This window comes from Ursus maritimus, unplaced genomic scaffold (genome assembly GCF_017311325.1).
Source record: "Ursus maritimus isolate PB19 unplaced genomic scaffold, ASM1731132v1 scaffold_2, whole genome shotgun sequence".
NCBI classification, from domain to species: domain Eukaryota; kingdom Metazoa; phylum Chordata; class Mammalia; order Carnivora; family Ursidae; genus Ursus; species Ursus maritimus.
The window spans coordinates 3,767,266-3,794,014 of NW_024424452.1; the positions used below are offsets into that span (position 1 = coordinate 3,767,266).

Here is a 26,749-nt window from a genome sequence, read left to right on the forward strand (position 1 = left end):
AGGCTAAAAGCAAAAGACGGTATCAGACCAAATACAGAGGAATCAAAATTCCTTCTCTTCTAGCTCTTACCTACCGAGATTGTGCAATCATTTTACTCTTGTTTATACTCTTTCCAGTCTCCCTCTTATCTTAATTGAGATTGGTTTAAGAGTTGTTAGGAATTATAGGGATTATTAGAAGTATGAGAAATAAAATGTCTGGGAGTGCCTGGAGTGGCTCGTGCAGTTGAGCAATCGTACTCTTTAGTTTTGGCTCAGTTCATGATTTCAGTAAAGAGTGAGATGGAGCCCTATGAGGGGCCTCTCGATCAGTGAGGAGTCTGCTTGAGATTCTCCTACAGCCTCCTCACACGTGTGCTCTCTTTCCTCTAAAAATAAATAAATCAATCTTTTAAAAAAAAAAAAAGAGCCTGTGTATAAAACGTGTGTTTATTTTTCTTTCCATCTATTCGCCTCCCTTAAATGGACTATGCTTTGATGTTGCACTAGAGAGTCACCGCTATACCCAAGGACGCCTAGGTGTTCCCCTATTGTCTCTAGAAGCTTTACAGTTTTGTGTTTTACGCTTAGTTCTGTGATTTATTTTGAGTAGCTTTTGTGGAAAGGTGTGAGGTCTGGTGTCTAGATTTCACTTTGTTGCATGCGAATGTCCAATAGTTTTAGTACCATTTGTTGAAGAGACTATCTGTGCTCCATTGTATTGCCTTTGCTCCTTGTCAAGATCAGTTGATTATATTTTTTGTGGGTTTATTTCTGGGCCCTCTATTCTCTTTCATTGATCTATCTGTCTATTCTTTCACAATACTACATTGTCTTGATTACTGTATCTTTGGTAGAGTAAGTCTTAATGCTTCGTGGAGTGTCAGTCCTCCAGCCCTGTTCTTTGTCCTTCAATATTGTGCTGGTTATTTTGTGGGTCATTTGCCCCTCCCTAAAAACTTCTAAGAATCAGTTTTCATGAGCACTGGGTAATAAGTACGCAATCAGATGAATCATTGAACACTACATCAGAAGCTAATGATGTACTATATGTTGGCTAATTGAATTTAAATAAATAAATAAATAAATAAATAAATAATCAGTTTGTCATCATACACATATGCACACAAGAAAAGACAGAAGTCTTGCCAGAATTGAGATTGGGATTGTGTTGAATCTACACATCAAATTGGGAAGAACTGACATCTAGATGGGCTATTGTCTTATTGATGGAATATAGAATATCTCTCTTCATTTTTTTTAGTTCCTTGATATCTTCTTGTATCAGAGCTTCTTTATAGTTTTCTTTCATACAGATCTTTGACATATATTTTATTAGTTTTATACCTAAACATTTTTCACTTTCTTAAGTGTAGAGGAATGTTCATAGCAGTTTATTTGTCATAGCCAAAATCTTTTAAGCAAATTAAGAGGCAAATGGATAAAAACAAATTTCTAGCATATCCATAGAATGAATTAGTACTCAGCAGTACAAAGAAATAGACTATTGAGCTGGGCAAAACCATGAATGAATCTCAAAATAATTAAGTTGGATGAAAAAAGTCAGACAAAACTATCATTTTATACTATCATTCCATTTATATAAAATTCTAAAAAATTCAAACTAATAATAGACAGTGAAGCACCCTCAGTGGTGCCTGGGGAACAGTGGGGAGTGAGAAGGAGGTTCAGGCAAGGTGGGAAGGGAGGGACAGCCAAGGGCACAAAAAGCTTTTGATGCAATATCATGCTCATTATATTGACTGTGGAGATATACTTTAAATGAGTATATATATAGAGACAGATATATGGATATTTGTCATAATTTATCAAACTTTATATATTGTAATACATGCAGTTTATTGCATGCCAATTACACCCACAATAAAGTTGTAAGAAATAAACCAAAAATTATGAGGAGCCGGGCAGCAGCGGCCGCTTTACCCCGGGCGACCCCAGCCACTGCTACATCTGCCTCTTCCCACCGGGAGCCCGAGGTCAAAAGGTCACGCGTGAGGAGTTCCAGTGGAACTGTGACGGCGCAGGCCGGGTGACGCGGCCGCCGGCCCGCAGGGACCTCGGAACTCGGGAGTGAAGTCGCCCGCGTGTGGGCCGAAAAGTGGGATGCTCACAAAGGGATTCTGGAGCCGGGCCTGACCGCGCCGGCCTCCGGCCGCCTGTGGACTGTGATAAGGCGCCGACGCCTGACTATGCGCACGTGCCATGACAGGACGGCTTCCACCTGCCTGCCCCGGGACACAATTTCGCCAGCCTCCTTGTTCTGTCTCCTGCTCCCTGCTGTGGTTTAAAACAAAACCCATAAACAAGTTCAGACAGCTGATTGTATGATTCGGGAATGCTTGTTTTCATTTTCCTTCTCCCTTGCACCGCTTTCTCCCAGGTCATGGTCAAGGGCTGACCACGGGCCGGCCCAGCCACGCGCACAGGCGAGGCTTCCAGAGCCGGCCTCGCCCCGAGGACGGACAGAGGCCGTGGGCGCTGAGGGCCGGGGGCGGGCATACGCCTGTCAGCAGCCGAGCAGGAGGAGGCAGTGGAGAGAGGCGAGAATCACAAAGCTCAGACTGTCTTGTGGGGTTTTTGCCCTGAAATAGCGACATAGAAAGTCTTGGCATTAGACTGGGGAGGGGGCTCTGGTTTGGCTTTTGGACCTCAAATACTTCTTGTTTTGTTGAAACAAATTGAGGTTTAATCATAAACCTGAGACAAACACGAAGGAAGCCTCGATCTGTGAGGCTCCTGCCTGTGACAGTGTCACGCTGTGGGCCTGGGCCGCGTATCAGCATTAATCCTCGGAAGGGCCGCTGCTGCTGCTCCGCCTGCTAACTTCAAGAAAGATCGACGGCCGCCGGGTTGGCGCTCGAGCGGAGAGCTCTCCTCGCATGAGGAGTACGCGGCCCTCGTCCAGGAATCGGGCGAGCCCTGTGTCCTCTGAGGGCCTGAGGCCCCGGGCGCGCCTGCATGCCATGGGACGATAGCTTTCTCCCACCGCCTCGCTGTCACCCAGTCACACTTTGCTTTATTGCCCAACACGTATTCTCCTGCCACGTCCCACCGTCTCCTGTGCCCGGGCCTCGTGCCGTGAGCAGTGGCCGCGCCGCCCCTGCCATCGGCTCTTGCGACTCTGCTGGCCTGGCCCTCTGCGACCCGGCGAGTGGCACTAGCTCCTGGGGAGGGACTCCTGCGCATGCAGACGCTCCCTTGCTCCCATGGAGCTGTTTCATGGAGCAGGAGGTGAGCCCACGCTGCCTGATTTATAGCCCAGTTCCGGATCCAAATTATAGTTCTTCAGGTCTCCTCGGAGAACATTCTCAGAAAATGTTAAGTGCGTCTGTGAAAAGTAACTTTAAATTTGGCTGCCGCCCGGCGCTGACACCACCCAGCACATGCAGCCCCAGGCCTCAGAAGTCCAGCGGGACAGTTTTTCTTCTTCCTGGAAGTTGCCTGTCCTCAGCATTAGTCTCCCACCAGCAAAGCTGCCTGCCCCCTTACCTGGGCTCCCGACGGCAGTACCCATTTAGACCGCACAGGCCCTGAAAGCCCCCCAAGAGGAAGAGCAGGCCTCGAGGGCTACGCCAGGTTTTGGCCCAGAACTAGAGGGAAACTGTGAACACAATCTCAAGGCCGGGTTGGGCAAGGATTGGCTTGTATGGAGAGCGCTTCCCGCCCCGCAGCCAGAACTCCGGCAGCGGCCGGTGGGGTGTGGATTTAGCCGTCTCGCAGAGCTACAGCTGTCGGTTTCCAGGGACATGTGCGGAGTGTCCTCCTCCTGCCTGGACTGGGGTGATGCCTGTCCTGGTGTTCTTCAAGCTCCGAACCAGTAGTTTCATGGCACCAAAACTTTATGGAAAAGCTCTTGTGAAGTCCATACCTAAGCTGCCTTCAGTGACGTTAGATAGCGCTACCGGGTGTGCCGGGCCCCGGTGATGAGAAGTCGCGCCTGTTCTGCATCGACACGCTTCGTTGCTTTATAAACTTTGTCTTTTTGCTGCGGCCTGGTGTGTGCGTGAGAGGGTATGTGGGTTGTGGGGCGCCATGGCATGCACATGTGGGCGGGTCGGGGACCGCTGGCCTGCCTTTAGCTCACCTGCTGGCTTCTTTCCTCCCATGGTCATCAAGCACGGGTCCTTGCGAGGGGACTGCCTGGTTTGCCTCCACAGAAAGCTGACAATTACAGCCCAGAGGAACGCAGGACAGCTCTGCCAATGGATGGCTGCCGGCTCCGACTGTGGCCCAGTCTGGCCTCGACCCTTTGCTTTCCCAGCTTTCGAGATGTTTGGTTTCTGCCATTTTTGTGACGATTGCACTCTATTCGGCTGTGGTTCCAGTGGAGAGGGAGCATGAGGTCCTAATGGATGGGGTGCCATTGTGCCACGGAGAGCTCGTGCCTTTCAGCTCCTGCTGGGACCAAGGAGGAGACTTCGTGAGGTCAGCCATGCTGGGCTCCTGGGAAAGTGGCCACCCGGGTTCACAGACAGTTTCTAGATGGGTTTCTGGTCATCTGATCGAGATAGGCCTGGCTCATTGGCCTCGTGGTCCTGGACTGACAGTCAAGGCCATCACCAGCATCTTACATAGCAGAAAGGTCTGTGCCTCTTGAGCCGACTCAAGGGATGGCCCCCAGCCGGGAAGCAAGAGCGCGAGGCCACGTGACCCGCACAAGGTATCGAGAGGGTGGGCCAACCCCAGCCAAGATTGGGAGAAACGGGAAGTAAGTTCTGCACAATGCTGCCGTCATCAGGGCTTCAGGGTCCGAGGGACTTCTCTTTGATCACCCAGGCTCGGAGTGTGTGTGAAGAGGTCAGCCAGGCCAAAGGGGTGCGGGCTTTGGGAGGGGCCCACCTCCTCCCAGATTATGGACTCCCGGGGCAATGCAGGCCCTCTCCACCCAGGTACCACGTGCCTCCTTCTGGTCTCCTGCTTGACTGGTCGCTACGTTTAGCAGCACCAGAGACAGGAAACACCCTCTCTGCACAGGAAGGAAGCTCACATGAGTAACTACTTTCAGTAGCTGGCCATTTTCCCCACCAAGATAGTCTGTATCATGCTGGAAGGGAGGAGGGTTGTGCCTAGAGGTCACAGCAGTCACAAGGCCCAGTGAGGGAAAGCAGTGTGGGACACGGAAGGCCACGGAGGCAAGTGCCCTGGCGCCCCAGGGTGGACCTCATGAGCTGTCCGCATCTTCTTCCATGGGGCCGCCTCCCAAGTACCGCCTGCTAGCCTCTGCTGAGGACAGGCTGCAGTGCCGTAGGGATCGGGCCGACTGTCCCTTCTCCACCTTCTGCAAATTCTTAAAGGGTCCGCGGGCTGCTTCCCCGGGGAAGGTTGGTAGTGAAATCTGAACAGCCTCTCGCCCTGGTGTGACATGGTCGTAGCTCTGGCCCTGACCCGCGCCCTCCAGGAACGGCAGGACTCCATCGCTGGCCCACCGTGCAGACCAGCACGAGGCCAACCCTGGGGGAACAGGCCCGTGGTGCCCACGGCCATGCCCGTGTGAGTCACCCCCAGCGGCATGTTAAGAGTTGCTGTTTTTTCTTTGCCTCTGTTTAAGAACTGAGCCAAGTCGAGAAGATGAGGGCTTTCTGGGCTGATAAAATGAGTATTCTGTGATTCTCGAGCAGGGAAGGAACGTGGTTCGGGTGGGGGTGCGGACCATGGCCAGAGGGCAGGGGGCCCTTTTACCTTGCTCTCGGGCAGCCTGACCCCAGAGGGTTCAGTGGGGACCTCTGGTCCCTCTTCTGCCCCTCGCTGGGACCGGTGGAGGATCGCCTGAGGCCATGAGCTACTGAGTCTCGCTGGCCCGCCTCCCGAGCATCCGGGGCAGCATCCTCTCCAGGAGCGTGCACGAGCCCTCCTCGTAGGGTGAACCCTCTCGTGGCCATTCAGAATTCAGGGAGAAAGAGCAGGCTTCTAACTCTTGGCCTTGGGGTCAGTTTCTTCATAGAACAAAAACAGGCCTCGTGTGAAGAAAGGAGCACTTCACAGACGTGAAAACGCGTCAGAGAAGACGCACAGTTCCCTGAGCTCTTGAGCGAGCTTCGTCAGTCCGGGGGTGTGGGAGCGACTGTGTGGGGTGGAGGACGCCTTGGGGCCCACGGCCCAGCCTCTCACGCCTGTGGAGAGGACGAGCTCCCCAAAGGGGCTCAGGGGCCGCCCGTGGCGCACGGTACACGCCTGTCTCCGGGCCGAGTGGTGGAGCGCACTCCCTTTGTTCTAGAATCAGGTAGCCGGCTGGAGGCCGTGAGGCTGCGAGGGGAAGGGGCTCTGTGCCGTGTGGTGGCCGTGAGACGTGTGCACCAGGCCAGGTGCGGCCCCCCGACCACAGCCCTACTGCTGGTTTCCAGCCTGAAGGAAAGACTGTGGCCCGTGCGCCCTCGCCAGCCGCCGTGATGGCCCTTGCCGACGCCAGCGCTTAGGCCTGCCTCGTGGAATGCGTGTGCGGCCACGGCTGCCCTCCACAGACCTCGCGGGCACAGCCGCTTCTGAGACGGGGCTCTGTGACCCAGGGTGGTCCTCTTGGAACCGCAGGGCAGCAGGCTCACTCTCCGACTGTGTGCAAGGAACGCCTCCCTGTGTGAGGAAGGCCTCACAGGGCGGATGGCCCTACAGCCACTGGGGGCCCCTGGCTCAGCCGCAGCTCAGCCTAAGGCCCTGGGGGTCAGCACGGAGGCACCAGGAGCCAGGCCTCGCAGCCGGGCCCCGGCATGTGGGGTGCTGCCCACGCCGGCCTCCCTAGGGTCGTGGTGTGGAAGGTTCTCGGTGGCACAAGGCACGTACACAGTGAGAGGTGGGAAGGCTGAAGGCTGCCCATTCCTCCGAGCTTGATGGGCCTCCTCGGTGTCTCCAGCACATCAGAGCAGTGGGTCTGTGCCCATCTGGATCAAACTGTTGCGGCTCCTGCCCCGACACTTAGGTCTCCTAAGTGGTCACCCGCGTCGGGAGTTACGCGGAGGCTCTGCTCCACCACTGGGCACTCAGACATGGGGCCTTGCATTTCACATACAGGATGGAAATGAAAATCTTCTTCGACTAGTGAGAGACTTGGGGATCCTGTGTCTTCATTATCCTAACCTGTGGTTTGGGCTCTACCGCTCAGCCAAGAGTGAGCATAGAGCATCTCTGTGCTCCAAGGAGAAACCCCATTAAAGCACTTCTCATTCAGCCCTGGCACCCAAGCTTGTCACCGGCGACTTGGGAGAGTGACAAAGTAGGATCTAGGCGGGGGGAGCCAGCCGCAGGGGGTGGGGATCAGCCGCGGCTCAAGCTGCACAGGACCTGTTAGGCGCCTCTACTTCCTGTGGGTTCCAGTCTCCCACCCACTTCCCAGGCCTCCAGAGGGTCTCCAGGTGGCTCTTCCTCTTGCGCCCAACCCTGTGGATTTTTTTAAGAGAGTCAAATACACTTGGAAGAATGCCTGCCTTCTCTATTTGGGAGTCTTTCTGGAATGGTTTGTTCATTTGATTCATCCAAATATTTATTGGTGGTTTACCCAAGAAGTCAGAAACAGTAAAATGTGCCCGGGAGGGAGGTTCCTAGCTGCAGTAACGGGCTTGCCTCTTCTGATCCGTCTCCCAGAGTCATGAGGCTGCAGACTCTGTCCCCTGAATGCCACACATTCTGGGCTGGGAACGAGGTCTGGTGACTCGAGCTGGGTTTTCCCCACATGAAGTCAACGGGCGTGAAGGACGCTCACCTGGGCTTGTGGCCTCTTAAGCTCTTAGCCTCTAAGTTTCTGTGTTAAACTCGACCCACACTTTTTCATTCTTTTTAATCCGTGAAAATGGAACGAAATCAAACATTTAAAATGTAGCCCCCTTCTCTGCTTCCCTCCCAGCCTTTCCAGAAGGCTTGGATACCATGTTCTTTCATTTACACGGCTCGAAGTTTGTATTTCAGGATGGGGGTGGGGTCGGGAAGAAAGAGACAAAAAAGTGTGACCCTAACTCACCTGACTCCGCTGAGTTCATGCCCCGCAGCCACAAGTGCTCGTAAAACCCCGCCCGCAGCCTCGGGGCATGAGAGGAGGATTAAACCAGTCCTCCTGAGATTTTTTTTCTTACCTGCTGGTAATTCTCCTGTAAAGATAATTTGGGGGCGGTGTTAGGGGTGTGTGTGCGTGGCGCTGTGAGAGCGTGTTTTTTTACAGTGGCTGTCTAAAGTATTTTCCACAGCGCGTGTAATCCACTGCTTTAAAGCGCAGCAAATTCTACGCTATGGAAACTAGCTCACGGGGTCGGCGTCCCGCCACGCTAGTGGCTTCCGCCATCTGTGCGCGCCGTCCATGGGAAGCCCAGGGAGGGTTCCAGACGCCCCGCAGGTGTAAGGTGGTGGAGCCAGCCGGTCCCCTCCCTCAGAAAGACGCAGAGGCTTCCTGCAGCAGCTGGGCCCGCCCTGCATTTCTCATTTCAAATGGGATACAGTATTTTTTAAATAAGGAGCCATACTTTTTTTTAAAAAAGTTTGAGATCTGAATGTGATTTCACTGTATCAGACGTTAATGTTTTAAAGCTATAAATAAAGTTTTAAATTTCTACTTTTTGTTTTTCATTTATTTTAACTGTCCTTTTATCTGTTAAATTGTTGTATGTGGATGTGGGGAAGTTCTGTTTCTCCTCTTTAGCATTTGTTGTTTCATAATCAGAAATAAAATTATATATTACAGAGACGAGCCGGGGCCCGTGTGGTCCTTGGGAGCTGCTGGGGGACAGATGGGTGGATGGGCAGATAGCTTGACACGCAGCCCCCACGCGCTGCCTGGAAGCGTTCCTGAGCCGAGGCGCCGCTGGCTGGGGGGCTGTGCTCTCCCATCGTGCTCAGTAGCCCATTCCTGTAGAAGACGCAAACTGACAGGAGGTGCCTGATGTCCTGGCCTCACCGAGCCCCCAGCGAGTTCCCTTGAATCCAAGTGTTTGCAGCGCCAGGACAGGGAAGACCGGCTCGCATCTGCCCCCCGGACGCAGAGGAGCCAGCGGAGCCTCGCGCCCCCACTCCTGGGCACCTGCATGCAGCTGGGGGATGCCCTGCGGCTACAGCTGCCTCCGTGGCTGGGCTCGTGCACCCCGGCTTGACTTCTGGACGGCTGGGGTCTTCCTGCCAGCACTCAGCTGCATGCAACTTTCTGCCCCTGTGTGCACGCTTGTCTCATAGGCCTTGTTCTGGGGTCCTGACGGGTGCTTCTGGGAGGCAACGTTAGCAAAGGCGCTCAGGCTTGATGCCTGAGTCAGACTGGGGTTCAAAGTCCAGCTGTGGGGTGGGACGTCCCTGCCTTGCAGGGCTCTGATCCAGTGGCCCAGGGCACGTGGCTGTGGTGAAATCCCTTCTGCAGCGCCAGCAGCTTTACGATTAAATCGTCGCAGGAAGACGGGTGAGTCCACTGCAGGAGCCTCCCCTGACTTGGATCTCGGAGATGCGGCACTTGTCGCGCAACACACTTTCTGTCAAGGTTTTCTAGTGTCCGTGCCTGTCGCCTCGCCACTTTCGAGCTCAGTAACTGGCCTTTTTCGAGTCTACAGGTGCCTGCGGCTGTCGCTGACATCTGAGCACGGCTGTCCCCACGCTACCCCACGGACACGGTAAGACTCTGATGGCGGCCTTATCACAGGAGCAACAGGACGCTGCAGGATTTTAGCCAAATAACAAGCAGGAGTGAGTGACAGTAAGTCTCGAGAGCGTGATGGCCAGTTAGCATCTTTCTGAAAGGTGCAAGCTTTTGCCGCTTTAAGGTTAAGACAATCCACATTTCTCACTAGTAAGACTCCAAGACAGGGGCGCCTGGGTGGCCTCGGCCGGGGAAGCGTCCAACTCTTGATTTCAGCTCAGGTCATGATCTCTGGGTGGTGAGTTCTGAGCCCTATGTTGAGTCTGTGTCAGCAAGGAGCCCACTTTAAATAGAGATAATAAGACGAATTTCAAGATAACATTTTACACAAATGTGAATTTTGTGAGAAACCATTATGTATTGGTCACCATTGGGAAGAGGCTTGGGGTGTGCAAAGTGCAGAGAGAACACAGCTGTGTTCCCTGTGCAGAAGCCAGGTTGGTACTAAAGCCAGGTGAGGGCACGACTCCCCACTGCAGACCAACTGCGCGTCCAGCTGAGCGCATGGTATCAAAGCCAGGGGTTCACTGACAGCAGAACGCTCGAGTGGTGATATGTCCCTATGGTCACCCACTCACAGGACGCAGCTGTGAGGGCAGGGCTCCAATACCCCGACGCAGGCCAGTCTCAGGACAAGAGCCACAGAGAAGGCTCCGTGACTGCAGGCCCCGCTTGTATGAAGCATGGACAGGCAGCACTAAGCCACAGTGCTGGAGGAGGCACCGGGAGCCCGCGGGAGGACTGGGCCGGGGTTGGCTTGCCAGAGTGAGCTTCTGTGCGCTTTCCGGGAGTTTCCTGAGCCAGCTGCTAATAAAGCCATTATTCAAATTTTAATGGTATAAACTTACAATTAAATAATTACATTAAAAATGAAGGTGGTAAGTACACGGTTCATCTCTTTACTCTCATCTGACTCTAGCTCTGCTCTCCTCGGGTCATTCCCATCCCTCGTGTCTGTTCGGCTCTGCGGCTCTCCCAGCAGCAGTGATTTGCCACGTTGGCAGCTGAAATCTGCCATTTGGGGGGTATTTATACACGGAAATCATCAAAGTTAAGCAGGTCAGCCCCTCGCCCGCCGTGAGCCAGTGAAACATTTACGAGCATACCACGGATTAACGGAAGGATCATGGAGTTCACTCACAATCTGTGTACTTCATATATGTTTTGCATCTTTAAAACATGTTTTTAAGCTACAAGACCAGTATTTGAACTCCCTTCCAGGTCTCAAATGTCCCAGGTCTCAGTGCACATACCCGTGGATTTGCCACGGCCCAGGTAAACAGCAAACTCCCCTCCACGGCCATGGGTCATGATCAGACCAATTGTAGCTGACAGTTTCCGCACCCAGCCTCCTGCACTTTGGGATTCCGGCGCCTGGGTTGGGGGTGGGCGCCAACCCCGCCTCTGCTCTGCCAGCCTCTCCCTTCGGTACCAGGGCCTGGAAGGCAGGAGGGCAGCTTCCTGCCCTGGCAACATCCTCAGAGGCTCTGCCAAGGGCAGTCCACTGCAGTTAGCTTCCCGGCAGCCCAGCCAGGACGACTTCAGCCGCGGCCGGGCCACCCCTAGGTGCCTCCTCCTAGCCCTGGGACCCCTCCAACTCCCACTCCCCTGCCTCCTAGCGGCAGCTGCATTCTCTCAGATGTCTTCCCACTGCTCTGGCCATTCCTCAGCTGGCGGCGGGCAGGGACAGCGTGGCTGCTGGCTCAGCGTGCTTCTCCGCCTGACAGGTGTGTGACCCAGTACCTCACTGGTTTTAGCTTCAGTCCAATCGCCCTTCAAGTGGTAATAATAAAACTCGCCCGGAGTTGGGATGCACAGTGCTTGGCCTTCCCCAGGACCACCTATAATAGACCCTCCCTGGCCCAGCCTCTGCCCTCGGCCGCTGCAGCCTGCCTCAATTCCTCCACACCTGTCGCCTCCACGCCTCCCTGGGGGCCATCAGAGCATCTCAAAAACCGCCAAGTCCGGCTTCTGGCAGGTGAGTAGCTGGCCCCCTTAAAGCGTCTCCCACTGCTTATCCCTCCTCGAGGCCCCCTTCTGACCCACCACTCCCGCCCAGACACCATCGGCAGCGCCTGCCCTTACTTGGCTTCATCCCCCTTCTTCATGGCATTCCCACTGCTAGGCTGTGTGTGTGTTTGTGCATTTGATCACCGTCCACCTGTTGACTATAATTCCCCGAGGGCAGGCCTGGCCTCCCCTGTTCACTGCTCTCAGAACCTAAAATACTCCCTAGCACAGCGAAGGGACTCAGTCATTGCTGGCTCATTGAACGAATGACTCCCCAAACTTCTTCTGCCCCAGTGCCAAGGGAATGGTACCATGCAGAAAGCCAGAAAACCTGCCATTGCCCTGTTCCTCCTCCTGTCCCTAAATCTGTCTTCAGGTCCTACAAACTTAGCCCCATCGGTTACTGATTCTGCCTACAGAGCATGTGCATGTTTCTCAGGTCAGTCCTGAGCAAAGGACCCGCACACGCATAGGGCCATCCGTGGGTCAGGAGACAACCTAGGAAGTGGGCAGTGGTGTGGGGCTGGCCCTCAGGCCATCTCCTAAAGGACCTGGGTGCCCAGAGTCTATGGGGTGGGGGGCCTTGGGTCCTGGGGGTGCCAATGTCCTGGGGTCACGTCCTAGGGTCTCAGGTCCCAGGGTGCCCAGGTTCCCGGGTCATAGGGGCCTGGAGTCGGGAGTCCATTCCAGGGTGCTGAGGTCCTAGCCTAGGGTCTTGGGGGTCCGGGGGTGCCGTAGTTCCGTCCGCAGCCCGCCAACGCGACCAGGAACCCACGAATTCCGCGGCCGGCTGGCTGACGGCCCCCGCCCCGCGGGAACAGGCTCCACCAAAGCCCATTGGCCGCCGCCGCGCCCACGTGATGCGGCAAGTACGACGCGACTCCGAAGCGTGGGGCTGCTCTCCGGGCGGCGGCGGCGGCGACAGCGACAGCGGCATGTTCACCGCGGGGGCCGAGAGTTCGCTCCACCACAGGCCAGGTGCCCCGGCCTTTCCTTGGGCTCCGGCGGGGGAAGCAAGTGTCACAGAACGGCCATGCGCGGCGATCTGGAGCAGCCCACCCAGACCCGCTCTAGAGAACCGGGGGCGGGGAGGCCGATGTCCAGGCCCGGGGAGGGCCTGGGAGCGTCCTGCCGGTCCCCGGTGGCTGCGGCGTTGCGAAGGGTGCGCAAGGGAAGCGGGCGGGCTCCCCCTAGGCTGGTTTCGGCGACACCCGGCAAGTCCAGCAGGAAGGTCGGGGAGCCAGAGGCTGTCGGATGTTTCAGGGGGCAAGAGTATGAAGCTGCCAAGAGATGAGAGCTCAAGTTGGCATTGAGGCCTGGCGAGCTCTGCGTGCCAGGCTCAGCAATCTCTGGCTACCATCCGAGGAACTGGGAGCTAAGTGCAGAATCTGCGATTTAAAAAAAAATCTCTCCCCTAGGGATGCATTTTCAGGGGTAGGGTCGAGAAATTACCACTCCGCTCCTGGCCCCCAGCTGGCCCTGGACTCCCACTGACTGGTCAGTAGCCCCTTTCCTCAGCACCCAACCAGCGATGGGAGAACGCAGAATGCAGGCTAGACTAAAACAGTCCATCAGACAGCAAGTTAAGACCTGACTCCACTGTTTAGAAGAAAATGCAGTCAGCACCACAAGCCAGTGGGTAAACTTTTATAAAAACCCTAAAACTGAATCTGAGCTGGACCAATTGGTGGGAAAGACTGGGATGGTTGAGGCTGCCGTAAATTTAGGGAAACAAGATCTTGAATGCAGATTCGGTTCTGAAGGCTGGGAACAGGGGCGAAATCTTCTGTGGTCAAACAACCCTTGAAAATCTCGAAAGACACCCGGCCTGTGTCTCCTTCACTGCTGGACAGATTCTCCAGCATTACAGCTCGAGCTCACTCTTGAATTTAGGCTAGTTTGAAGTGAAAATAGCCTCACTTAACGTAAGTATACTCAATTCTCCGCCTTAAGCGAGAGACAAGAGCTGAGACGCGCCCCAGTGCTTCAAGCAGGACTTTCCTCTCCTGGGCAGCTCACCTTCTACTCCAGGTCACAACTCTCGCAGAATGAGAGGCGAAGAATAGCCTTCTCACTGTCTGAATTCTCACTCCTCCCCTTCTCTCTGTCTTGGGTGGGTGGAGTGGGGGGCTTGAGGGTACCGTATGGTTCGACATCCGTGAAGGGGTGCATGACTTCCGCGACTTCTCCCTGTCAGTGTCAGGGAAAGCCAGTCACATCAGTTACGCCTTACTGGTTCTCACTGGGTTCCGCTCTAAGCTTGTGGTGTGGGTGGCGCTTTAAAAGAAGTTGCTAACGTCCGAGCAGGATTTGCGCTGGATTTTAGTGTCTGAACTTCTTTCGGGATGGAAAGTAAGGGTGGAAAAGTCACCAGGAGCATCTTCTGTAAGCTGAAAGGACGAGTGAAGGAAGTGGACTCGGAGAAGGGTGGACGGGGGTGTGCGGCAGGTGAGGGAGGTTTCAGAAGCCTGGGAGACACTCATCAGAGGCTGTGTGTGAGGGGGTAGCCAGTGAGGTGTGTTTGGTGTGCAGGTAAACAGGACTCAGGGTTCTTAGAGAAGTGAGGAGGGCCCGGGACCTGTAAGCCTTGTTAGCCAGTAGGAGTTTGGGCTTGAAAGCACTGGGAGCTGTTGGGGGTTTGAGCAGACTGGCCTTTTAGAAAGAATCTTCAATGTAGAGAATATACTGGAAGAGATTAATTAGCATGAGGGGTTCCACCATTCTAGGAAAGAGTCTGGTTATGTTAATTTTGAGTGTTTCCGCTGGCTTCCCACCTCAGTCTCGCTTAGCCCGGGATGAGAACAGACCTGACCAGGCTCTTGTCTTTCTGGGTCCTCATCCCACGGGACTGCTGTGCTCTTGTGCACAAGAAGATGGGGGTTAGAGGTGGAGGGAGACCAGAAGTGGTGGGGAGTTCACGAGGTTCATCTGTGGGCCTTCAAGTAAGAACAAGAAACAGGAAGCAGCCCCAGGCCCCCAGCCCCGACACTAGGCCAGCCTCCTTGTCAGCCTGAGGCTGGGGCTGCCCCTTACGCTCTTTTGCTTCCTTTAAAATTCCAGGTCCCTTGAGCCTAAGTATCTGATTGGTCCAGCCCTTAGATTCAGTGACTTCAGCTGTGGCTAGGGGCTGAGGGGCCTCCCAGTACTGTGTCTCCTGGGCTTGTCTTGCTCTTTGCACTGGAACAGAAACCTAAAAACCAGGTTTCTGTTTTGAGACTTTGTTCAATATTTTACTTGCTGTTGATGCTTAATATGTATGTTTTTTAACGAAGAATAAATACTAGAATAAGAAACTGTAGGGTTTTCCTGGGTGGGTACAGCAGTTAAGCATCTGCCTTCGGCTCAGGGCGTGATCCCGGCGATCTGGGATCGGTTTTCCCAAGCATCAGGCCTCTCCCAAGAGCCTGCTTCCTTCCTCTCCCACTCCCCTGCTTGTGTTCCTCTCTCTGCCTGTCTCTATCTCTGTCAAATAAGTAAATAAAAATCTTTAAAAAAAAAAAAAAAAAAAAAAACTGTAGCTGGCAGACGACGCGGTCACAACGTTTGCCCCCTTCGTATAGAAGATTGCACTCCTTACTCCCAGAAGTTACAGGCTCATTGAAGGAAGCTTTGTGAAAAGCAACTTATTCGTGACTAAACTTCCCTTCATTTTGACTCTAACATCCATCGGTTTAGCTTTTTCTGCTCCTGGGACAAACAGAAGTCCGAGCGGTGGCGTCTCCGTGACGGGGTCTGCTGTAGCTGATGGCATGGTGTTCTCTCCCGACAGCCCTGCTGGCCGGAACGGAGTGACACGGCCACGGCCACGGCCCAGGAGGAGTGAGCCATGGGTGGTGGCCTCGCGCCTCCCATGCGACATCTGACTTCTCTGCTCCTGGGGTGTTCTCCAGCCCTAGGGCCACCCGCCTCGGCTCAGGCGGCATTTCCGGCTCCCGCGGCCCGGTCCGCGCTAACACCAGGTTGCCGACGCCCTGCCTCGGCTTAGGAGATCCAGGATGAGGAGCTGCAGAAGTTTTGTTCCCGGTCGTTAAGCTGCTGCAGGGAAGGACGAGCCGGGCCCGACGCTGTGGATGCCCTGCAGAGGCTCTTTTCATCAGCTCCCAGCCACTAAATACAAGAGGAAGTGCGTGCTATGATCTGCGTGGGGGGATTCAGGCTCCCACTATGTGAGGCCACGCTAGCTGTGCCTGTCCACACGTGGCGCGTCGGCGTCTCACCCGCACTCGAAAGTGGTGCTTCCGCGCCCCGCACACGGAGCGCCCTGCCGGCCAGCAGGCCCCGGGCGGCCTCGGGCTGTGCTCTGGGTGACGCTGGGCTGCCCGCCACGTGGCCTTGCCTCCCAGGCTGAGAAGACGTGCACGGACCTGCTGCAGACCACGCCTGCTCGCCATGCCCCGAGCAGCCCAGCTTCCTCTGCGCCCGCCATCCTGAGAGAGAGGTCGCCTCTCCGATGGCCTGAGCTCCTCCGTCCCAGGTGACCATGTCCAGAGCAGCCAGCAGCTGAGCCTGGTGGCCTGGGTGCTCTTGGCGCAGTAACGTGGCTCCGCCCTGCCCCTGCTGGCTCTGGGCTGTCCGCAGCACGCCCTGCCCCCCGGTGCCTCGGGAAGGACCAGCCCCTCCCGCCTCCTGCTGTCTCCCCCTTGTCCCCGGGCAGTGGCAGGCTAGTGGAGGGCGAAGTTCTGGGCACGGTAGAGGGCCGGGCGTTATGGAAACAGCGCCTGCTCAGAGAGCAGCCCTTCCCCGGGTGTTCTCAGACCAGAGGACTTGTCGCACCACTCCCCACCCCGGGCAAGGCCCTTGCAGAAGGGTGACAGAAGGAGGAGGTCCGGCTGCGGCCAGTGCGCCAGAGTCTCGAGCCGGCAGCCCGAGGGCCCAGTCTGAGGCACCTGCCCTGGTCGTGTCCAAGGTCACTCAGCCTGGCCCTACACACCCTCCATGAAGGTAGTCGCTCCTCTCCTGAGAGGCCTGGGCAGAAAGCGAGAGCAGTGGAGGACCTCGGAGGGACGGCAGAGGTGGTGGGGGAGGTCTGAGGGCCCAGCTCCCTGTTCAGGAGCTCGCTTCTAGAAAGATCTCCCAGTGCCCCTGTAGCCTGAGTCTGTGGGATTGATGACTTCCCACCTGTTGTCCCTCCCTCCCCACCTGCAGACCAGACCAACCTGCTCAGCAAGAGGCTGGTGGACTGGCTTCGCTTAAGTGCCAGCGCCCATCAAGGGGTCGCACACACTTCTCGGAGGCTTCTTCTCCTCACACTCCAGAGCCCGGCAGGTGAGCCTGAGACGAGAACTCCCTGTCCCTGGGCTTCCATGCACCACCTTGGCCATCCGTGCCCCCAGGGTCCCATCAACTCCTCCTGTCCCTTCCACCGCCCTGATTCCAGAATGATCCTCTTGTGTCTCCATTCGGGCTGGGGGGCGCGTGGGGGCTTTGGGGTCCCCAGGGGCCAGCAGCCCTCCAGTCCCTGACATGCTGCAGCGCCAAACCCACTGACGGACGCACCGTGTCCACTCAGGTGCCGCATTTAGGTGTCTTTACTGGGGCTGCCCGTCCCCGAGAGCATGAGGTCAGGCTCCCACCCGCACACACAGCAGCCCTTCCTCCCCGGTTCCTTGGACCCCAGCACCTCCCCAGCCTGGGTCCCTACAGCCCGCCCCTTCCATGCCTCCTACAGCCAGGCCCTGTCACTGAGGTGGATGGAGCGGTGGCCACAGATTTCACGGTGCTGTCCACGGGCCAGCCTCACGGAGGACCAGTGGCTGAACGCAGGCCCTCCATGCTGCGGGCCTGGCTGCTGCACAGCAGTCCCTCAGGGTCCCAGCGCCCCGGACGCAGGTGGGACACGGGGCCGGGAGCCACACGGGGTCCACAGGCAGGAGGTGGGCGGGACCAGGTGTGGTGCCTGGGTGATGCTGGCAGCCCTGGCCGAGCCCCTTCAGCACCGGCATTTGTCCCTGTCGTAAGGGAGAAGCCAGAGCGATCACTGTGGGCAGACGTCAGCAAGGGGTGTTCCTACACAGCTTCACCAAACCCTTTGTCCGTGCAGACCAACCAGCAGTGCAGACAGGCTCGACTTCCAGGGGGAGACGCCTCCACTCCACCGGTGTCCGGTGAGGGTGGAGGTGGCCCCGCAGGGACTCTGCGCCCCTGGACGGGCCAGCCTGCAATGGGCCCCTGAGCACTCGCTGCTCTCTCTTCCAGACGCATAAGTCGGAGCTGGAGGGCTCCACTCCTGTCCGCGCTGTCGCCACTCCCACCGCCAGCCACCTACTGCCTCCCAGAGCGGCTGGATTATAGCGCCTTCGAGTACCAGTCAGCGCCTCGTGAGCAGAGCACGCGGCGTGAGTCCTGCTGGGTCATGCCTCCTCCCCCGAGGGGGGCGGCCCGCGCTGCTCCGTGGGGGCCTGAGCCTGACATAGCCTCTTTGTCCGGGGCGGGGGGGGCTTTGTGTTCCCAGGCCTAAACCCCAGGTTGCTGGGCAGGGGCAGAACTCTGTCCCCTAGCCCACCAGGTGTTCATGGTGGGTGGGGGCGCTGCCCATCCCTCTCCGCCTCCCAGCTTGCTTTCCGCTCTCTCCTCGAGTTTGCAACAGTGCCTTTCTAGCTGCACTGTTTTGATGCTGACCGAGATCGGGTGCCCCCTTCTTCCCTTCCCCTTTAGGAGCTCCTGAGGAAGGGGGGGACGCTGACTGCAGAGGCCGTAAGTGCTCGGCGGGGGCGGGCGGGCTCCTGCACGGCTCCCCGCGAGCGGCCTCCGTCTCTGCAGTGCCTGGTGGAGGCCGTGCTGGTGCTGGATCACCGGCACCAGCCGGCAGGACCCCCTTCCTTCCTGTACCGCACGCTGTCCCGCCTGAAGCGCCCTGCACGCGCGGCCGTGTGGACGCGCCCGGGCGCGCGTGCTGCTTCCCATCGCTATGTTCTTCCTGAGCCACGGTGGAGCCTCGGGGCCCGGAGACTCGTCTGGGCCTGGGGGAAGCACGGCCCTCTCGCCTGTGGAACTGTGTTGCTTTGAGGGAGCCGCCTCAAGACCCGGGAGGAGGGGCTTGTGGGCGGGTTCACGCGGCTTCGGCGGTGAAGGTGAGCAGCCTCAGGCTGACGCCTCTTCTCGAATCCCTTCGCCATGAGAGGTCAAGTGGTTTCCATGAGAGGTCACAGTACCTTCCCGAGAACATTCCATCGTAGACTCAGAGGGATTCTGGGCTGTAGCCGGAGACTCTGGGGACACAGCTGGATGGAGCTCGGCTGTGGTTCCCCGCGCAGCACAGACACGTCGGCTCCCTGGTGCACTGCGACTCTGAGGCCCCCACCCAGCAGCAGGGGCTTTCGTGCCGGTATGACCTCATGCTCAGGCCCGGGGCCCCCTGACGAGGCTGCATGCTTCAGGAGGCGGTCAGCCGTGGGACTCCGAAGCCATCCTGCAGCACCCAGCCTCCCAGGGTCCCCTGCGAGCTCTCCAGCAGCCCCACGCTTGGCCTTCGAGTTCGGCCCGCTTCTGGGTGTGACAGCCTTCCACTGTTCAAGGAACCTTGATATTCTCAAGCGGAGCCTCTAACCTTCTTCAAGGCACGCTCGGCGCCCTGGGCCAGAGCGGGCAGGTACGGGAGTTCAGGGCCTCGGGCTGGGCCCTCCGGGAGGCGGCCTGGGGTGCTGCTGGCAGAGGCCAGGACGGCCCCAGGTTTCCATGCGTCACGTAGAACAGCGTCTCGCCTCGAGAGCTCCTGTGCTGAGCCCCCCTTCAGGAGTAGCGCGAGGCCGGACTGTGCTGCACTCTCGAATCTGTCCCGATTGTTCCTTCCAGGTGGGAGCCTCTCGCCTGCTGTGCTCAGCCCCTTTGACGGTCTTTCTTTCTGAGTGGCCGTGGTCACCACGTGGTCTCTTGCACGACCACCTTGGAGCCTCAGTGCTTAAGTGCGCTTGAGGAAAAACGATGACAGGAAAGCGGTTGCTTCGCCGCTTGGTACGAAGGTGAACGCAGCAGGGTAATAGCTACTCTTTGTTCGAGAGGTGGCCTAGGAAAGTTGGGGGATTGGCACTCTGCCCATCCGGGGCCTGAGGTGCCTCCCCAAGTGTGACCTGTGGGCTTCGCCGATGGCCCCAAGCCGCTGGGCCGTGCACCACATGGGCCTCCCGGTTCCCACTGAGCCGCCACGCTTGTCCTCCGCAGCTCCTGGCCTGGGACAGCCCGCCCCTCGGAGTTCGTGGGCGCTGCTGCCGCGGGCTGGTGACGCGGCACGGCCATGGAGATGCTCCACGCGCCTGCTGACTCCAAGCCGTGGTCTGACCGCGGCCTTGGATCTGCAGCCCAGGTGAGCCCGAGGCGAAGCCACCTGGCGCTAACCTCCTCAAGGCTTTTCGACCCGTCCTTCCCTCCCCGCCCCCTGCTGTTCCATGAGCTGCCCCGATGAGAGCTTACTTTCCCAGCCCTGAGCCTCGGAGCCTCTGCCTGTCTCAGGCGGGAGGGCTCTCACTGTGCACGTGCTGGGCACTCCAGCCCCTTCCGGTCCCTCTGAGGTCTACCGCTGGCACGGGGTGACGCTCCTGCTCTGTCTCTCCACAAGGCCTGGGCCGAGCTGGCCTCCCGTGGCCTGCAGCTCAGAGCCCACGCCTGAGCCCGGCCTCGGCAATCTGCTCGCCACAGGCTGTCACCGGCTGCCTGACAGGCCGCCAGGGACACCTCCGCCAACTCTAGCTGCCTGAGGCCTCCTCGGGACCCCTTGTGTTCCAGGCCTCCAGCACTCCTGCTGCGGCCCAGGCCAGTGGCACCGTGGAGAGGCAGGGGCCGCTCGGCTGCGGAGCTGCTGGCGTGGGGGCCTGCTGCTGGGCGCCCCCGGCCCCACAGCCCTGGGCAGGAGAACACTCCACGCGTGGTCCCAGCCTGAATCCCAGGGTGGGTGGACGTGTCTGGGGACGCTCGGTTCTGGGCCTTGCGCCTTCTGACCCGGAAGAGGCTCCCGCGGTCGCGCCCCCCGCCCCCCTGCCTCTTGGCAGACACCGGCCTCGCCGCGGTCCCCGCTTGGCACGGGCCTCCCGCTTGCCTACCAGCGCCTCCCATCCTCGGTCCTCACTCGACCGTGCCAGGCAGGCGCTGTGGTGACCTTGCCACAGATGGAGAAACTGGAGGCGTAGCACCCGGGAGCCGGAGGGGCCAGGACTGGAGAACAGGGCGTGCTGGACATGGGAGCGGTTGCCGCAGGGGGTGGCATGCGCGGTGACAGGGTGCCCTCGAAGAGGGCAGCGCAGGCTGTTTCCCAGAATTTGTCCAGGCCACGGCCCTGGGTGACCCCTGTCCCCTATCCCCAGGCAGACCAGCCAAGCGTCGCAAGGTGGAGAGCGTGTCTGTGGGCCCCGGGAGTGGGGTGGGCGGGTACTCAGTGGGACGTGTGTCGTGTCCTCCAGGTTGGCGCCCTCCACCAGCCGAGCTGCTGCGCCCATGGCCAGCTGCGCCTCGGGTGGTCCAGCGCCGAGGTCATGCCCACCCTGCTCCAGTCGTTTCTTCTCTGCGGTGACCCAGGTCAGCCCGCTTCTGAGCTCTTCTGTTCCCGCGGGGGCCGCTCCTGCCTTGGCAGGAGCCACTCGTCCTTGAGCGCAGATCCCGCTGTGGATTGGCGGTGAGGCACTGGGAGGGGGTGGCACACGGCCGCCCCTTCTGCAGCGGCCCATCCGTCCCCGAGAGCGGCCTGGGCCGGGCAGACACAGCCGGGCTCCAGGAGCAGAGTGCAGGGAGGGTGGAGTCAGAGGTGCGGGCTAAGTCTGTGTCTCCTCCTGACCCCCCAGGTTGCCGACGGGCCCCTGGACTAAACCAGCCGGGCGCCTGCTGCTCCTGGGAGAGAAGTGACTCCCTTTACCAGGTGGCCGGTGCTACGAGGCCCGTGTGCACAGGTGGGCCCTCCCGCCTCGGCCCCGCCCCTGCCTGGCCTCACTGCCCCCACTCAGCCTGCCTCAGCCTGAGTCCCCACTCCCCACGCTGCGCCTTCCAGCTGCCTTCCTCAGCGCAAACTCCTGCGCCCCAGCATCCCCTCCCCGCCCCTCCCCCAGCCCCTGCTGCTGCACGCACCCTCTCCGGTCCGGAACGCCCCACGTCCTGCTCCTCTCCCAGGTCTGTCCTCTCCTGTGGCGGTCCCCAGCCCCTCTTCTAGGATCCTTCCAGACCATCTGTCCCCTTTTCGAAGGCCTGAGCCACATGGCCCTGTGCCCACGCCACTCGGCAGCCCTCCTCTCCAGTGGACCCTGGGTTCCTTTAGGGCGGAACCGTCGCACCTCAACCCAGGGTTCTGAGGCTTCCCCTTCACTCCTCCTGGGCTCTGGTTGTGGAAGGGGGACCACGGGGTCTGGGGCCCCGCATTGCGGCCCAGCAGTGACTTCCCGTGCAGGGTGCTGAGCTCGCAGTTCCTGGCCCTGTGCGCTTAAGCACCTGCCCCTGGTGGCCGAACTGGCGAGCTGCTGGAGTTCATGGGCAGCGAGCAGCGTCCACAGCAGAGGGGCTATGCTCGCCTCCGTGGTAAGGCCGGCCGCTGTGCCACCGTCCCCATTCTCGCACCGGGGTGCTCAGTGAGGGCTGAGGCTCTGTCCCCACTCCAGGCCTGGCCGGGCGCATGTCTCTCCGCTGTCCTGGGACCGGCGTGGGCACGCGGGGGGCAGACTAACAGGTTCCTCGGAGCCTGGAGGCCCTGCTGTCTCGAGGTCCCCAGTCCCGCCCACAGCTGCCGCCCCTTCCCTGTGCCCCCGAGGTCATCGCGTGCTTATGACCACAACCTGACCCAAGCTGGCCTCCCGGAGCCAAGACCTGATTCCCAGGTACAGGATGGGGCAGAAGGGGAAGGAGCTCGGCTCTAGACATCTTCCTGGTCCCCCGAGGTCTGCATGGGCCCACAGCACGAGGGTCCGGTCGACACCCGGGCGTGGGCGTCATCCTCTGCAGCCTGCTTCTTCTACAAGCTCATGCCTTACAACCCGGAGGCCTCGGGTGCCAGCTCTCCACGAGGCCTCAGGGTTTCCGTGGAGGCATGCACCTGCCGCCGACTGACCGGGACCCTCCTCATCCCAGGGTGCTCCCTGTTCCCTGTCAAAGCAGAGGACCTGGCCCAGAGCACGCTCGCCGAGCCCCGCACATTACGAGGAGTGACGCGGAGCCGCCCGCACGCGGCCACCGAGCTGCTGACGCTGCTGAAGATGCCCATGGCGTGGCCCAGTTTGTCTTCACGCCCAGCGAGAGGTGGCCGAGTCCCGCGTATCACGGGCGACACCAACACGGCCCTGCCCCTGGCCTTGGCGCACGGTCAGCCGCCATGGTGGAGAAGGAGGCGGGCCTCTTGCCAGGGGTGAAGGATGGACCTGGGGGACTCCGGCGGCTGCAGATTAAGAGCTTGGCGTTAGGGCCAAGCCGCGGCTGCTGCTGTGACCAAAGGGGAAGCTTCAGGAGGGGCGTGAGTCCAAGCCCCTGGGTGCGTCTGGGTCCCTCCTGCTGGTCAGGGCCGCGTCCCGTGCCCTCAGCCTTTGGTGTTCTCGTGGCCCCGTGTGCTGAGCTGTGTGGTGGAACAGGTCTGATTCGAGCTCTCCGCCTGGCTGGGGGCTGGATGGGGCCGCTTGGTCTGTTTCTGGCTGTTTTGTTCGGGGCGGAGAGAGATGCAGCAACAATAAATGTCTTTCAGAAAGTCCCGTGTGCACGAGGCAGGGAGAGGCTAAGGAGCGCTGCTGGGGTGGGGAGCTGGCCCTGGGCAGGGGGCCCCCCGCCCAGCTGGGCCAGACACCTGGGGCCGTTCTTCCCACTGAGTCCCCCAGCATCCCGGATGTTACAGAAATAAAAAACGAATGTGGCGATCAGAAAGGGAGCCCCCGTGCCCTCCCACACCAAAGTGCAGCTGCCACCAGGAAGAGATCTTTGCCAGTGTCCTTTCTTAGCCCGCCTTCTGATGCTACTGGATGAAGACGCGAGGCCAGGGCGCTGGGGCTCCTCCGGCCTGCAGGCCCTGCCATCCAGAGGAGAGGAGAGACAACCCAGCAGGGACCCAACACCTCGCCACGGAGCCTCCGAGCAAACTCCCGGATCGCTCCGGTATTATGCCGAGTGGGGAGACACGCTGGTGGGTGGTAGCGGAAGAAACGTCGTCCCGTCCGCCCCACCCACCCCAGCGCCTCCCGCCCCTGGTTCCACTGGGAGGCCAGCCACCCGCTCTGGACACCAGCTCCCAAGGCTGCGCCCAGCCTGGGCGGGGCGCGCACAGCGCGGGCCACCAGGCTGGCGCTGGCTGCCCTGCGAGCTCCCTGGCCTTCCCTGCTCGCCCGAGCTCGCCTGCCCGCCCCCAGACCCCGGATCCGCCCCCGCGGGACGCCGGGGCGCTTGGTCGTCCGGAAGGAACCACGGCCGCGGAGTAGGCGGGTGGCGGTGCGAGGATTCCCGGACCATGCCGGCCGGCAGGGGAGTGCCACGTCTCGGCTCCGCTGGCCGTCCCGGCTCCTCAGGAGGACTTCCGAGAGACCGCACGTGACGTGCCCGTGGAGCAGAGAGGTGGGCGGTGGCGGGGGCCCCGCCCGGGGACACCCTGGTCCCGTGACGGGGCCGACTCCAGCCCTGCCGCCCCCGATGCCCGCCGCCCCACGCGGACCCTGGGCGTGGCCCCGGGACAGCAGGCCAGGTGTGCATGTACTGAGCTCTCTCTCCCTGCCCCCCTGCCGACCCTACACCCACCCCCGCCCCGCGTGGCGCCGGGACAGCAGGCCAGGGCGTACTGAGCCTAGCTAATCTCCGCAGTGGCCCGGGGCCCGACTTAGGGAAGGCTAGGGTTGAGGATGTAAATGCTTCTGTCTGGAGAAAGTGTGTGTTAGTTTTGCAAGATGTCTTGGGGGCTGTTTTCAGTCAGTGCTCAGCTTGGGTATTTTCAGATCCTCCACCTGCTCTAAGTTTGGGTCCCAAACCTGCGTAAGAACCAGGTGGTGAGAAGGGCTTTGAGGAGACATTTTTCCCTGCTTTCCCACGCCGCCAAGCGCCAATCCGAGATGTTCCTTTACTTTTCTTCCAGGTAACTGTTACTGAGAGTCTAGACAGAAACTACCGAGCTCAAACCCGGGAGTGCTCCCAAGGGCGCGAGTTATCGGTGTCCATTTTCACTCCTCTGGTCTGCAGTCCACACTCCTGCTATGGCCTGCGGTGGGGAGCGTGCTTACCACCCGCTGACTGCGGGCTTCCTGTCCTGTGCTTTGGCCAACAGGCTGTGGGCCGAAGTGAGAGGAGCTTGAAATCTGCTGGGGAGCTGGGCTCGGCCTGTGCACGGTGCCGTGGCGGAGAACATTCCTGGCCAGCGTGTTGTCTGAGGTCCGGAGACCGCAGCTGCAGCTGACGACCGCAGCTGCAGCTCGGACGACCTCAGCTGCGCTCGTGAGGGTAAGTGAGGTTGATGCGGACGCTGAGCCAGCCTTCGGTTTTTCCGAGCATTATGTGGCAGCGGCTGGTGACAGAAAATAAGTCTCCTGCACGTGTTCCTTTGTTCGAAAATGGGGCAGGGAGCTTCTAGCAGTAAATGAGTTACTGCCTGTAAGGCGCCCGCTGTGAGCTCTGTGCGGGTGTCACTCCTCTCGGGCCCCAGCCCCTCGGGAACTTAGCTACGTGGGGTCCCCTGTCGGCGCACAGCTGTATCCTCTCTTCACTGCGCAGAGCGGGAACAACCGAGACCAGTAACGGGGCAGGCTTGCTGTTGGCCTCTGAACTTGCACCCTGATTTCAGTTTGGGGCTCTAAACATTTTCCTTTTGGGTCCAATCAGGTTTAAAATGAATGTTTCAAAAACACACGTCATCCAGCCTTTGGGAACCCAGGAGCGGGAGGCGCTTCAAAGCAGGCGGGTCCGGTGTCCGTGGAGCAGCGGCGGGCGCAGTTCTCGTCCGCGCTCACCAGAGGAGTGTGTGGAGCCGCGCGAAGCCCCGGCGCTTGGGCCGAGCGGGACACCACTCCGGCGGGGCCCTCCCCGAGACCCCCTCTCCATGTGAGGGGCGCGGCGCGAGGCAGCTGACTCACCGGGACCCTCCTCCCCGGGTGTCTGTTCCTGTCAGAGAGTGAGCTCCAGGCGCTGTGAGGACGACCCAGGAGCCAGCTGTAGGCCTGCGCGCTGACCCCTGGACACCCCACCCCCCGCTAGCTGGGTGTCCGAGCTCCGCTGTCACCACGACCCCCAACACGGCCCTGCCCCGGTCGGCCTGCTCACAGCTGCCTGGTGGAGGAGGAGGTGAGTCCCTGCTGGGGTGAAGGACAGTGACTCCAGGGCCGCTGGCCCTGCCGCAGATTAACAGCTCATTAGGGCCAAGCCGCGGCTGCCGTGGAGTGAGGGGAAAGCATGGGGGAGGAGGCCGGTTCTAGACCTTTCTTTGAACATGCCGAGCACAGGAGCTCCGGGCTTCAGGACAGGGTGGGGGCAGCAGGGATCCGTGTGTCCTCCCAGGGGCCTCCGGGAGCGAGCACCGCGCCTCCCCAGCTCCACACACGACACCCCGTCAGAATACGAAAGATAAGTTTATTGAATCTATACGCTTCAAGTAAAGTCTTTTAACGTAAAGCTCTGTAACAAACATCACAGCTCAGTGTTGTCTGTCATATTAAATAAAATATACACTAAGATGTACATCGGCCACGCAGGAGCGGAACGGCCCAGCAAAGGGCGGACCCGGCTGGAGCCTCAGGGCGATAGGCAGCACTCCTAGGGAGGCGGCGCGCGGAAGCGGATCTTTCCTGGCCGTGTCCACGTCCAGACTTGCCACCAGAAACGCAATCTTCTTCCCGTGTTGATCAGGTCCACGGCTCTGAAAACTGGGGGAGGAGGATGCTGGGTGCCGAGCTTGCGTGGTGGGATGCACCACAGGCCCAGCCGCAGGGGCAGGTGAGACGGGCGGGTTTGGGGGTGCGCTGGGCTGGGGGCCCACCCCGTCACCCCCGCCTCGTGACACACAGTGCTCCCTCCCTGGGGGGCCAGCTGCTGTGTCAGCCGAGAGGTCGAAGGAGCAGGACCATGAGCGGACTGCTCGGGCGGGCTCCTTCGGCGCACCGGCGGTACCCACCTCAGGTAGCTGACGCCCCATCAGGCTGCTTCGTTCACCTCTAGGATGCGGCCGCCCAGGACAGCCGCTCGTCCGACGCCGGGACTGCCCGGGAGCAGGGTCTGAGTAGA

General features: G+C 59.3%; 1 protein-coding gene across 1 annotated transcript in view; it reads right to left on the reverse strand.

Annotated features, from left to right (window-relative positions):
* RADIL (Rap associating with DIL domain) overlaps window positions 1-26,749 on the reverse strand; it is a 94,648-nt gene that overhangs the window by 5,677 nt on the left and 62,222 nt on the right. The gene's annotated exons all lie outside the window — the stretch shown is intronic.